This window comes from Rousettus aegyptiacus, unplaced genomic scaffold, assembly GCF_014176215.1.
Source record: "Rousettus aegyptiacus isolate mRouAeg1 unplaced genomic scaffold, mRouAeg1.p scaffold_m13_p_1, whole genome shotgun sequence".
NCBI classification, from domain to species: domain Eukaryota; kingdom Metazoa; phylum Chordata; class Mammalia; order Chiroptera; family Pteropodidae; genus Rousettus; species Rousettus aegyptiacus.
Window position 1 is genome coordinate 40318302 of NW_023416284.1, and position 12602 is coordinate 40330903.

The following is a 12602-nucleotide window of genomic DNA, read 5'->3' on the forward strand; positions in this document are numbered from 1 at the left end:
CCTGCATTGATATGACAACCTATGAACATTCTTTGTATGTGTAATGTTTCATACATATGTTTGATTTTGCCCCTGGTTTAATTTTTTCACCAGTAAAATAAGTCTCCTTAAAAAGAAAAAAGGTGAACTGAGTTGCAACTGAGGACCCCAGTGTCAGGGCCAGGTTCAACACCATGAGCAGGATTTCTTTCAAGACCAGGCAGCCCAAGAAAAAAATTGTCTCCCAAATAGTGGAGAGAGACTTTGAAAGAGAGTATGAAAAACTCCAGCAGTTAAAAGAGCAAACCAAGAGGATGCAGAAGGACATGAAGAAGAGCACCGATTTTGACCTGGCCATGTCCAAATCTGCTGTGAAAATTTCCTTAAATTTACTCTCTAATCATCTCTCCGAGCAAGGCCAGGACTTTCTGAACATGATGACAGCTCTGGACATGGACATGAAGTAGATGGATGCCTTCAACCAGGAAAAGATGAACCAGATCCAAAAGACATTAATTGAACCCTTAAAAAAGTTTGGCAATGGCTTCCCAAGCCTTAAATGGCAGTGAAATAGCAGAAGCATGTCTTACAGGATTATAGGAGATTGAAGGCCAAGATGGAGAAGTATAAGAAAAAGGAAAAAACAGGACCAGGGCTGGCTAAACTCTACTAGGCCTAAGAAGAGCTTTAGCTTATGTAGGATGACTTGAAAACCAAGATCAAGCAGCTGCTGGATGAGATGCTGCAGTTATATCACAGCCAACTGGACTACATCCAGCACAGCTTTAAGTCCCTGATAAGAGTGCAGATGGTACACTACTCTGAAATGCTTAAGATCTTTGGAGATTTGACCCAGCAACTTGACCAGCCTGGCCACCCAGACAAGCAGCTGAGAGAATAAAGCCAAAGTGTACGTGCTCAGGGCCCTCTCTGTCATGGATGATGGATAATTCTCTGCTGCCCTCTGAAGACTCCTGGGACATAAGTCAGTCTCTCTGGTCTTTTCAAACTTAGACGCAAGCATCAACCTAGCAGAAAGCTCTCCCTCTTAAAAGTATGGTAGCTGGCAGGTTGGAAACAGAGGCAGCTTCTGCTCTACCTCAGTAGCCCTTTGGAGTGGAGTCCCAAGCAAGCTACTATCCCCCTCCCACTAGCAAGAGCTTGCAGACACAGATAAGCTACATAGAAAAACCCCAGGGGCTTATTTCTTAAAGAACCGACTAAACTGCATCCTGGCCTAGGGCCAAAGTAGGCTACCAGCCTTTGGAAGGCATGGGCTTTGTCAGTTCAATTGAGGTCTTAACCTTGTTTGCATGGTTGGGATTACATCAACGTCCATAACACTCATTTGAAGAGTCTTACCATTTTCATTTCCTTTCCACTTCAAAGACTTTTTTTCCTCCCAGGAGTGGCCTGCAATACTGCTCTGGGGAACCTCCAAACACAACAAACCCTAGTTTAGCTCAATTCTATCCCTTAAGTCAAGTGCAGGGAAGAGCCCCAAGTCTTGTAAGTTCCTTAGGTAACTGGTACTTAACTCATAAATATCCTACCACAGAAAATGTTACATGGATTGACAGGCCTCAAAGCAAGAACAATGGGTTTGTGCTGGGTTTATAAAGAGAGAGCAATGCCCCGAGGCACTGAGGTCTTGAGGTCTTCTAGGAAAATTCTAGATACCTTGTAGCTTCAGGGAGGAACAACTATTTTGATGACTTGCAGTGGAATGGTGCTTCCGAATGGGGCCCTGGGGTTCCTTGAAGGAACCCTATGTCCTGCTGCTGTGGCCTCCTGTGTTCCACTGATTAAAAACAGTGAAGGGGGAATTATCGCCTGAAAGCCAAACCAACCTTTGCAGCAACTGACCCCAAAAGGTTAGGACTGAACTAACAGCTGGCCTCATTTTTTTGCCCCCATTCCCAATTTTGGACCAACAGGGAAGAGCTAAATATACTCCTACTCACCAATTATATAAGATGCTCCTCTTCTAGTCAGCCCACCTTCAGCTTCCTCAACCCAACAACCTCCATAAAGACAAACCTCCTTTCGCCATTATAGAGCTTCTAACTCTTCCTGACTTTCATTCGAGTCTCTGCCAAATGCAAGTGGTGGTGGTGGCTCACTCTCTTACTGTCAGTAAGTAGCACTTCTGCTCATTGGGTGATCTTTGTTTAGCTCCACAGAGGTTATTAGCTCCAGAAGCTCTCAGAAAAATACCCTTCCCCTCGGGAGGGGGTGGGGGGGAAGCCACCTAGACAGGTTTTTGTTCTGTTTTGCCTATCGATGGAATAGTTTCATTTATAAAATTTTATGCATCAAAAACCTTTGAATTTGACCAGGCTGCCCATTAATTTGTCTCTCAAAAAGTAAGTGGCATATAATTTTAGCTATTATATTTTACAGCATTAAAAAGATTAGGCATTAGGTAGCTTATCAAAGTGTTATTCTATATACAATGGCATTTAGCAGATAGTCCATCATTTTACCCAGATTTATACAGACAGGCCTCATCTGAGACTTGGATGGTAAATATCTGGTATTTAGTGCCAAGAGTACTCCTAATTTGAGTTTCTGACCACCAATACAGACTCCTTATGTTGAGAGCTAGTATTCTCGGTCACATTTTATAGTGCCATTGGAGACATGCCAGCAATTGCCTCATACGTAATTTGGTATTAGAGCACCAGGTCTGTCTGATGGTGGTACTATGATTATATCCAGGTAAATAAAGGCCCATTTTTTAAAATGACAATTTGAGATGCAAATCAAGGGCTCCACATACTCAGAATTGAGTTTTAAGCAGTCTGGTACCATGAATGCTTCCAAGCTTCTGTTGGTTGCCAGCCATCCTTGGCATTCCTTGACTTGTAGATGCCTCACTCCAGTCTCTGCCTCCATCTGCACACGGCCTTCTTCCTGCGTGTTTCTCCTCTCTTCTTATAAGAAAATCAGCCATGTTGGTTTAAGGACCCACTCTATTATAGTATGACCTTATTTTAACTAATTACATCTGCAGTGAATCTATTTTCAAATACACATTCTGGGGTACTGGGGCTTAGGACTTAAATATATCTTTTTTGGACACAATTTAATTTACAACAGAATATAAAGATGAATAATAATTGGTCTCTGCTTTGGATAGCTCCTCATCTTATAGCTTACAGAGATGCAGGCTTAGAAGTTAGACAAACTTGCCTTTGAAGCTCAGCTAAACCCACTTAGTAGCCATGTAACCTTAGCCAAGTTACTTAAGCCGAAGTTTCATCTTCGAAAAAAAAAATGGGACAAATTTTTGAGAAAAGTAAATAAATCAAAAGTTAGTGTATATCAAGACGATTAGCAAAGGGTAGGCACTGATAAATATTATTTTTTCCTTTCCCAACACCAAGACTTTATTGTCTGATCAAATTATTTATTCAAACATTCATTCTTTTAGCAAACATTGATTGAGCATCTAATATATGCCAAGCACTTAAGATATCATTTATAGAATAGAGAAAAAGACAGAAGGATCCCTTCTCTCACAATAATTACCATTCAGCTCCATCCTGGATTTTAATTGAAGAGTTTACTTAACAAAATGCCAAAAGAACTTTAAGATAAGAAATATACTCACTAGCCCACAGCCTGACTATTGAATGATAAAAGAAAAATTAACATTTATTTAGTGTTTATCATGTAGCAGACACTGTGCTAGGTGAGTTATCTATTATCTCACTGAATCCTAAATCAGCCTGGAAAAGTAGTTGTTCAATTAAGTTAACTGGGACTCAGAGCAGTGAAGAAACCTGCTTATGAATAGTCAGCTAGTAACTACTAGAGCCTCTTTCCCTACTCTACACTCTATGTACTGTTCTGTTAGTCAGACATTTAGTTGTCAAACCGAAGATGCAGAATATAGAAATGCACAATGAAGAATGAGGAAAAACCATGGCTCAATTCTCCTCTGCCCAAACCCTTGACTCTACGCATTAAATAGCAGTTTATTTCAAAGCAAACTTCCAGGCCATTTTTCTATCCAGTTCTAAATTCTTTTCTTTCCATACACATATGAGAACAATTCAAGCAAAGCTTAAATTGTGCCAAATTTTTCTTATTTATGCTGAATAAGTTTGGGGTGATACACTTTAACTATAGTCTCTTGAAATTAGAGTGGCAAAGGATGCAGTCAGTGACCACATATGTGGACACATTACAAGATTTTGACTCGCTTAATTCTGTGTTCTAAGAAACCAGACCTACGCATTAGGTGAAAGTGGTTCTTCCAGCTATACAGTCTCCCCCATTGCCAGAGTCTTCTCAAGGCCCTGCATCACTACCCAAGACTCAGAAACACTAGTGCCAGGTCACAAGCTCTCTATATGGTTTGTCTTTTCAGAGAAATCCTATGAGATGAGCATCTTGGAAGACTATGATAGCCGTGGAGTTGATACCCATTCTATGTTCTTTCTTCATTTTATTTTCTGTGTTGTTAATATATTCACTTTGACACCAGCAGGAATCCTAAAAGCCTTTCCAAATAATATATTTCCTCTTGTTCTTTGAGATAATCTACTTTAAAATTCTTATAGGTATTTTATCCTGAATTTATTAAATATGTGAGTTTTACTTGATTCATTTGTCCACATATGGTTGTGAATCAGTCTACTTAATATTGAAAGGATGACTTCTGACATTGCTATCAGGATCTGCTTTTAGAAAGTAAGCAACAGGTACCTTCTAGAGCAGTGGTTCTTAACTGAGGGCAATTTTGACACTCTCCCGCCAACGGACATTTGGCAATGTCTGTAGATATTTTTGGTTGTCATATTTGGTATATGTGTGTGGGTACTATTGGCATCTACTGGGTAGAGGCGAAGGGTGTTGCTAAATATATTACAATCACAGAACATTTTCCCACAATAAAGAATTATCTGGCGCAAATATCAATAGTGCTAAAACCGAGAAACCCTGACCTAGAGGAATATTTTTCCCATGTAACTTTTAGGCATCACCCTGAAGTGGTGACCTGTGTTCCAGGCTCAGATCAACTTATTAATTCTTTTTATATGGTTAAATGGCTTACTGCTTTTGGACTTGCTTATATGTAAAAATGAGGAAAGTGGTTTTGGGAAAGAAATTGTAACAAGTTGAGCCACGAATTGTATTTTATGGTCAAAGGAAAAAGGAAAAATATGTTTAATATTTATAGATGTTCATTGAAGAGTTATTTCTAATAGTTAATGTAAAACGGTTCTGTTTAAATAAACAATAGTTCATCTATTTTGTAGAATGTTATACGGTTCACACAAAAAAACAGTTCTCATAATATGGAAAATGCCTTTACTGTAATGTTAAGAAAAAGAGTAATGGGATTCAAATTTGTATGTAAAGTAGGGCAGAGAGAAATTTGTTACTTCATTTTCTGAGCTGTCTTTATCTATGCTTCTTATTGTTGCACTCATCACAGTGCCTAAGACTCACTTGTTTATGTGTGTCTTTAAGACCAGACCGTTTACTCTGTGTGAATGATGGGGAGGTTTTAGTCACCGCTGTATCCCCAATGTCTTATGCATAACTGACTGTATGGTCTCTCCTGAGACAAGTAAGTGCTCCATGCTTTGGTTTACTCATCTGAGAAAGGCAGGCAAAATTTTGTATACCTCAGAGTTCTTGGGGGCAATAAATGAGGCAAAGCTTATAAAGATCATAACACATTATATCTGATACATAATAACCATTCACTAAAATTAGTTATTGTGATTACTTGCATCCCAACTCTTCTAATAACAAGATGTGTAATTCGGCAAAGTAAATTCAGTTTTTGTCTTTTCTTTTTGTTTCCTGTTTCTCTCTCTCTAAATGAAGATTTGTACTAGAGTATCTCAACTCTTCATCCCAGAATCTAGAGTCTTATATCCTTTAATTTTAAGTATTAAAGGCATCAGGTGCCTTGTTGGAGGTCTAATCCTGTACAGATTTGATAGGGCTGAAATAGCTCCATTGATTGTGGTCAAATGAGCCTGTGAGGCTGGGGAAAATATCAGGAGGGAAGTGGTAGTAGGTGATTGGGACAATGTGGTATAGGAAAAAGAGCACCGAGAGTTAGGCAGCAGAGCAGTGGGAGCTAACTTGGATGTCATATGGCTGCTTATATCTTTTCTCGATGGCAGCTTCCAACTTTCTCACCAGTAATATTGGGAAAAAATATAGATAGTAAATTCAAGGACTCTCCTCCTTCTTACATTGTATGATTTTTGCCTATTTATGTCCTGCCAGGTAGGCTATTCAGAATTTATTTTTCTGTGTAGTGGTTCTGCCCCAACCCACCATGTGGCTGCCCTCCTTCAAATTTTCTATGTCTCTAGGTTTTGAAGACAATGTTTGTTGTCTTTTTGTTTAGATGCTAACTTATTAATGACTTTTGCATGCTAGTTAAAAATCCTAGAACAATACAAGATATTTGTCTGAATGTCTTAGGGTCCTTTCTGCATCAGAATGACCATAATAAGGCTCGTGGGACTAACTGAAGGTTAAAGAAAAACCCTATGGTACTGAGAAACCAAAGGCAGTGGGAAAATCCTTCACAGGAACTAGAGAGATTAGAGAAATAACAGATCAGAAGCCACCTGGAATTAATAATAAGGAATAAATAATTAAATCTTAGAGTCATCCACTCTTGTTCTGGAAAGAACAGTAGATAAATGAAGGCAAATTTAGACTCAATGTTTGAATCAATTTTATAACAACTATAATCTATTAAACAATGAAACTAGCTACCTTTCAAGGTAGGGAGCCTCTAGCTGGAGAGTGGAAAGTTTTAATCCTGGCGAAAATTCTTGCTTCTGATGAGGAAAAAGATTTAATAATCTCCAAATTCTTTTCAGCTCTGAAACAGTAGTTCTTCTGCCCATGAATGTAGCAACGCTTAGAGAGGAAAGATACAGTGAAGCGGATTTCATATCGGGTACTAGGCACTATGCTAGAAGCTTTGGCATCCTCACAATAGCCCTAAAAAGAGGGCTTCAACAATTACATTTTGCAGGTAAGGAAATTGTGGTTCAGACAGGGAAACTAAGTATTTTCCCCAAGTTTGTAAGAGTTGCAATAAGATTTGACTTTCTGGTGAAGAGTTCTTAAGAAGCCAGAATTCTGCTGGTTCTCATTGTTTTGGCTGCACTGGTTTGGGGCTCCAGAACTCCTGCATAGAGGTCCCAATTAAAGGGCAGATTGTTAGCAGCTTTGCGCATATAAGGGAAAAGGAGGAGGAGCAGATGACTCCTTGACAAAGAGGAGGAAGGTGATTATCTTTGGGAAGATGTCTGGAAATTCCTGCCACCTCCAGCCAGTCATTTTGCCCTCCTGAAAGCCCATCAGCGGAGAACCTGATGACAATCAGAGAACTCACTCAGAGGCTATCAGACACAAGAGCCTGCCCACAGGTTACACTGTGAAAGCAGCCCTAGGAACAGAGAGCAATGGCCGGCCGATCTCAGCAGCCAGTAGAAGGAAAAAGAAAAAGAAGGGAGGACCAAAATGTACCCCGTGTTCATTTGTGCTAAGCACTGTGTTGTGCTCAGTGCTTTTAAAATATTTCTTTTAATCTTCTCCACAGTACTATTAAGTAGGTTTTATTTTATTTTATTTTTTTCAAATGAAGATGTTAAGACCAAAAGAGTTTAAGTAAATTGTTTTACATTATTCATTAGCCCTTGGATATTAAGCCAATTTTCTGACTCCAAATTTCACATTTTCTAACAAATTATGGTTTTCGAATTCTATTCACTGGTGTTCCGTTTCACATTTCACCATGTCTGCATAGCACTTGTACTTTAACATTTTTTCTGTAAATCAGCTACTCTCCTTCTTAAATTCTACTTAATGAATGCATTTTACAAAGAAGATATATACTGCCATCAAAAATGGAAAGCAATTTCACTTGCCATAAATGTTATAAATAAATGAAAGCAAAATAGTATTATAAAATTCTTGCAATAGAGTCTTATGTCTTGAAAGCTCTGTGTCTAAAGAATAATTTCTTTGTGAAAAATGAAGATCAGTATAGTGTTAGAGAGAGATAAAGATATAGAGCACCAAAATGATGTTTTTCTCTTTGGTATACTCAAATGGGTTGAAAGATCATTGAAATTCGTATTTTGTGTTTCAAGGCATTTTAATGCCCTGTTTCTAGCCCACCCCACACCATCTCTAGGACCATCAGTATTCCATGCCTACATTTTGGGAAGCTCATCATGATAGTAGTGATATTATTAGTTTCTTTTCTGATCTCAAGCAAGTGCTCACTTTGAATACCATTTCTTTAGGTAAAACAAAACAGGTTGTTAAATAGGAAGTAAAGAGAAGGATACAGAAAATAAATGCATTTGGAATGTGGTGGTAATGTCCTAAATTGTTTCTCTACTACAACTGCAGATATAAGCAATTTCCAATGCCTTAGCCTGGAATTTAAGGCTTTCCAAAATTCTGTTACACCCCACCACCAAGATTATACTTAAGACAGACAATGTGAGCCAGAAGGAACCACTAATAATTTCTCTTAGATGTCCTCAAAATGTCTTGCCTCCATATTATTGCTAATTTGTTTCCATGTTTAGAGAATCTCCCTGTATTCCCTCATCATGTCTACATATTTAATGGTGTTGGACAGAGAAGTACAAGCCTAGAAAGATAAGAGTAAGAGAAGTATAGTGTGCTAAGGTCTGAAAGATGTCTCTCTTGGATTTGGCAATATCAGAGTTTTGAGAAATAATTGCTGGAATTATTTCAGTCGCATGTTGAGGATGTTGGTAGATTGAGGAGTAAATGGGAGTTGAGTGACTGGAGATGGCAAGAGCATACGATCGACTGAGATAAAAGATGAAAAATGAAGTGTTAGATGGAGAAATACAGGAGAGTTCAGACCATGTTTTTAGGTTTTAGTTTGGCTTCATTTTAGAGGAGGCAAAAAGTTAGGATGATGCTAAGTTCTAAGTTTAGAGAACATGAGAGGGAACAAAATCCAAAGGAAATGTGAAGGGCTTGGCCCTGTTCACAAGGAAGGACATTTGGAGAAACTCACAGTAAAGCGATGACTTTCTATAAATGGAGTGGGATTCACAGAATGAATTTGTAACACACATTGACCACTAAGTAGTTGGAGAGTCATGATCTCTCTGGATTTTTATCTTTTTATATACAATAGGAGAGTCAGCCTGCTAATTCTTATGTGGACTCCCAGAACATTTAAGATTGAAAGAAGTCCAGTCATCTACCTTGTGCCTGGATCCACATCACAGAGAAGTCTACTCTCTTAACTTTAGTGACAGGAGATTAATTTCTACACGAAACAGAAAAGTCCATTTTCAAAAGCCTTAAGTATCTGGAAGTCCTCTTCTAAATAGAAGTAGTGTCTATCTCTCTACCAGATGGTACCAGTTTTGTCTTTAAAAAAATCCCCCGGGACTTGAATTCCTCTTCAAATATATGTATGGTGATGGATTATTTTTCCTTAAACCAAAATATTAGGTTATTCAATCATCTTTCATATAAATTTATTTCAAAACCATGAATTGTCTCAGGGATTCTTTTTTGGATGTACCAACATCTGTTTAAATTATAATGTCCAAAAATAAAAGTATTATCTCACATATGGTTTGATCAGGCAAAAGTAGTGAAGAGTTCATGCTAGGTACTAGGTTTCATTAAGTTCAGCCAAACTGCTGATTGAGATTTATGGAATACTTATTATATGCAGGCAATTTCTTAAGAGTTTAATGCATCATCTTATTTAATCTTTTCAATAACCCTATGAAGTAGCAACTACTAATGTTTCATTTTGCAAATTGACAATGGGAAGCCAAGATTGGCTAATTTTTCCAATGCCACTAAGTTATCAAGTGGATGAGTTGGGGTTTGAACTGAAGTTTGCTTGACTTTGCTACATTATGCTCTCCTCATGTGTTGGTACATGTTTATTCATTTCCCTTCTATCCTGTACTTGTGCAGGTGGGTTTCTTGAACCAAGTGCTGAACAAAGAATATGACGTACAGTGGCTCTTGTTAAATGTGGATTGAATCACTGTAGTATAGATGTTATTAGATCCATTTTGCAGATGAGAAAACTGAGGCTCAGATTAACAACAGATATTTACTAAAAGCCTGCTACATACCAGACCCAGCACTGTTGCCAACAGTGTGACAAAAGTAAGCAAAAAAATTGTATCAAAAGAAAGAGTCATATCTCTAGGCTCAAAAGTCAAAACTATTGCTATAATACCAGAGCTTTTTTATCCTGCAAAGTTGATCAGAATCAGTCTATAAGAATGGAGTTTGCCCTCTTTGTCCAAAAAACCCATTTGGAAAAGTGAGTATGTCCTTAGAGAGAAAGAACGGGCTCTGGCAAGGGCAACACAATAACGTATATGTCAAAGAGTAGAGACTCTCTTTATCCTCTTCCCACAAATCTAAATGATTTTTTTAGTAATGCCCTTCCCCCACCAGCAAATGTGGCATTCTTTTAAATATGCACTAAAAGTGTAAATCAGAGCAAGGACCATATTTCACGCCAGGAGGCTTGTATATCCATCAGGTATTTATGGCACTGTTGTTAGCCAGCTCTTCCATCTGGGATGTCTTTAGCCATCTTTCATCTGGTACACCTATTAGAGGAACTACAGAGCCATCCATAACAAAGGGGCTCATCTTTTAAAAGTCCTTTGGCAGGAGGGAGAAATCCAAAGGTTTCCCATAAAGCCTGTGTTTCACATTACCTTTATAGCAGTTGTTTGATATGATAATGTCTTTAGAGGGAAAACTTGGCCCTGCCTCCCAAGGATAATAGAAGACAATTATTTTATTCTGTTGTGCTGTCTAATGAGGAAGCATCTATTAAAATCACAGGGTTTGTCTAATCTACAAATTATGAAGAGAAGAGGTTGCAGATCCTCTCTGAAACCTTCCCCCCAAACAAATCTAAAAGGTTTGGCCAAAAAAAGAGCTTTTTATCCTCTCTAAATTGGGTAGTGAATACCTGCTATAACCTAGAGCCAGTTAAAAAAAAAAAAAAAAAACAGAAGAGGAAAGATTTAATGGACTCTCCTGTTAAATACAATCAAATATTCCTGGAACCAAGTTGTTTCCCATATACTTTCCAGTTTGAATCTATTAAAATAAAGGTGAAATCTAAAATCTAAACATGAGCTTTTTTAAAAAAAAATAATTTCGAAAAAGATGAATGCATCACTGGGAAGAAAACAAAACAGCTTTAATTGTCACTTTGAACACCACAATGCTATCTCATTAATCCCTCAACAGAATGCCTCATTATTAAAATAATATGTGTAGAGTTTATAGTCCAAAAAACCCAGGAGACAAAATTCACTGCTAAAATGTTCCAGAATGTCTCAGAAAGAAATAAAACTACCAGCACTTTCATCCTATTCCAAATGTAGACACAATATCCATGAGGAACTATAATTCATTTTGACATGACTACTCAGGTTCCAAACACAAAGTCATGGTGGAAACTACGCTAACTGCTCCCATCCTCTTCCTGGTTTCAGAGACACAAACCTGCAAGTGTCTCCTATCAATTAGACATTCAGAACACAGAAGAGCTGGCTAAATGGATGGGGGTGAGGAAGCTGCAGGGTTTTATGCCTTATTAATTGGACATCGCTATTTAAACTCTTGAAGACTCCAAATGGCTTTGGCATGCAGTCAGAACCATAAAATAAATGGACTTAAGAAGTGAAAAGGAATACTTTGAGCTAGGCCACTTCCTGTTCCTCCCTAGAATCCTAATCTGTATCTGGTACCAGAATTTCAAACTCAAGTCTCAGTTGAATACTCAGCCAGCCTTTAAATGCTGCTGCAACTGTATTTGAGACATTGCTTTCTCTACTTTTAGTTCTGGCCTCTTCAGGAGGTGGTGGCATGAATAAATAACCATCTTAATTTTTAATAGACCAACAGGTATGCATTCGGCAAAAGAATTTGCCCAGCAATATAAAACCTCACTTCTTTTTTTGTGACTAGTATTTTGTCAAGCAGTACTACTCCCTTTGCCTTTTATATCAGTGTTTCTGAGTGAAACATCTTGAAAAGAAGGGTACCTCTGGCCTGGGAGAAATTCTGCTTCCAGGAGAGAAGGTGATGGGAGAGATCAGCATAAGTTTGTTTTCTGTCTTTGCTTTCTTGAGACTCAAGATAGTTTTCTGAGACCAGATAGTTTTATCCCATGAAAATGAGCAGAGAGTCAGGCAACAAAGCAGACACCTCTGTCATCAGCATCACCCCCATCACCACCCCTCCTCACACTAATCTAGCAGATTACCTTTTCATATGAGGTCCATGAGTGGCTGGGCCAAGGGAGATCTCCTTGAGGGAAAAATGGTGGAGCCAGATTATGGATTGATGGAATGCTATTTAGAGTATAAAGAGATAAATTGACTAGAACTACTAGGAAAAGTTAGGGGTAAGACTACTGCTCCACTATGTCCAGTTCAGAGCTTCCTCAGTAGAGGCTCTGTTAAGGGGGATTAAGGAGGAAGAGGAAGTGGCACCCTTTTTCTTACACACCTACTCTATCAAATGGTTCTTTAAGAGCTTTACAGATATTATCGCATTTAAACCTCACAACAGCA

General features: G+C 38.4%; 1 pseudogene; it reads left to right on the forward strand.

Moving 5' to 3' along the window:
* Positions 1 to 173: 173 nt before the first annotated feature.
* On the forward strand, positions 174 to 1083 carry LOC107518354 (annotated as a pseudogene).
* Positions 1084 to 12602: the final 11519 nt, after the last annotated feature.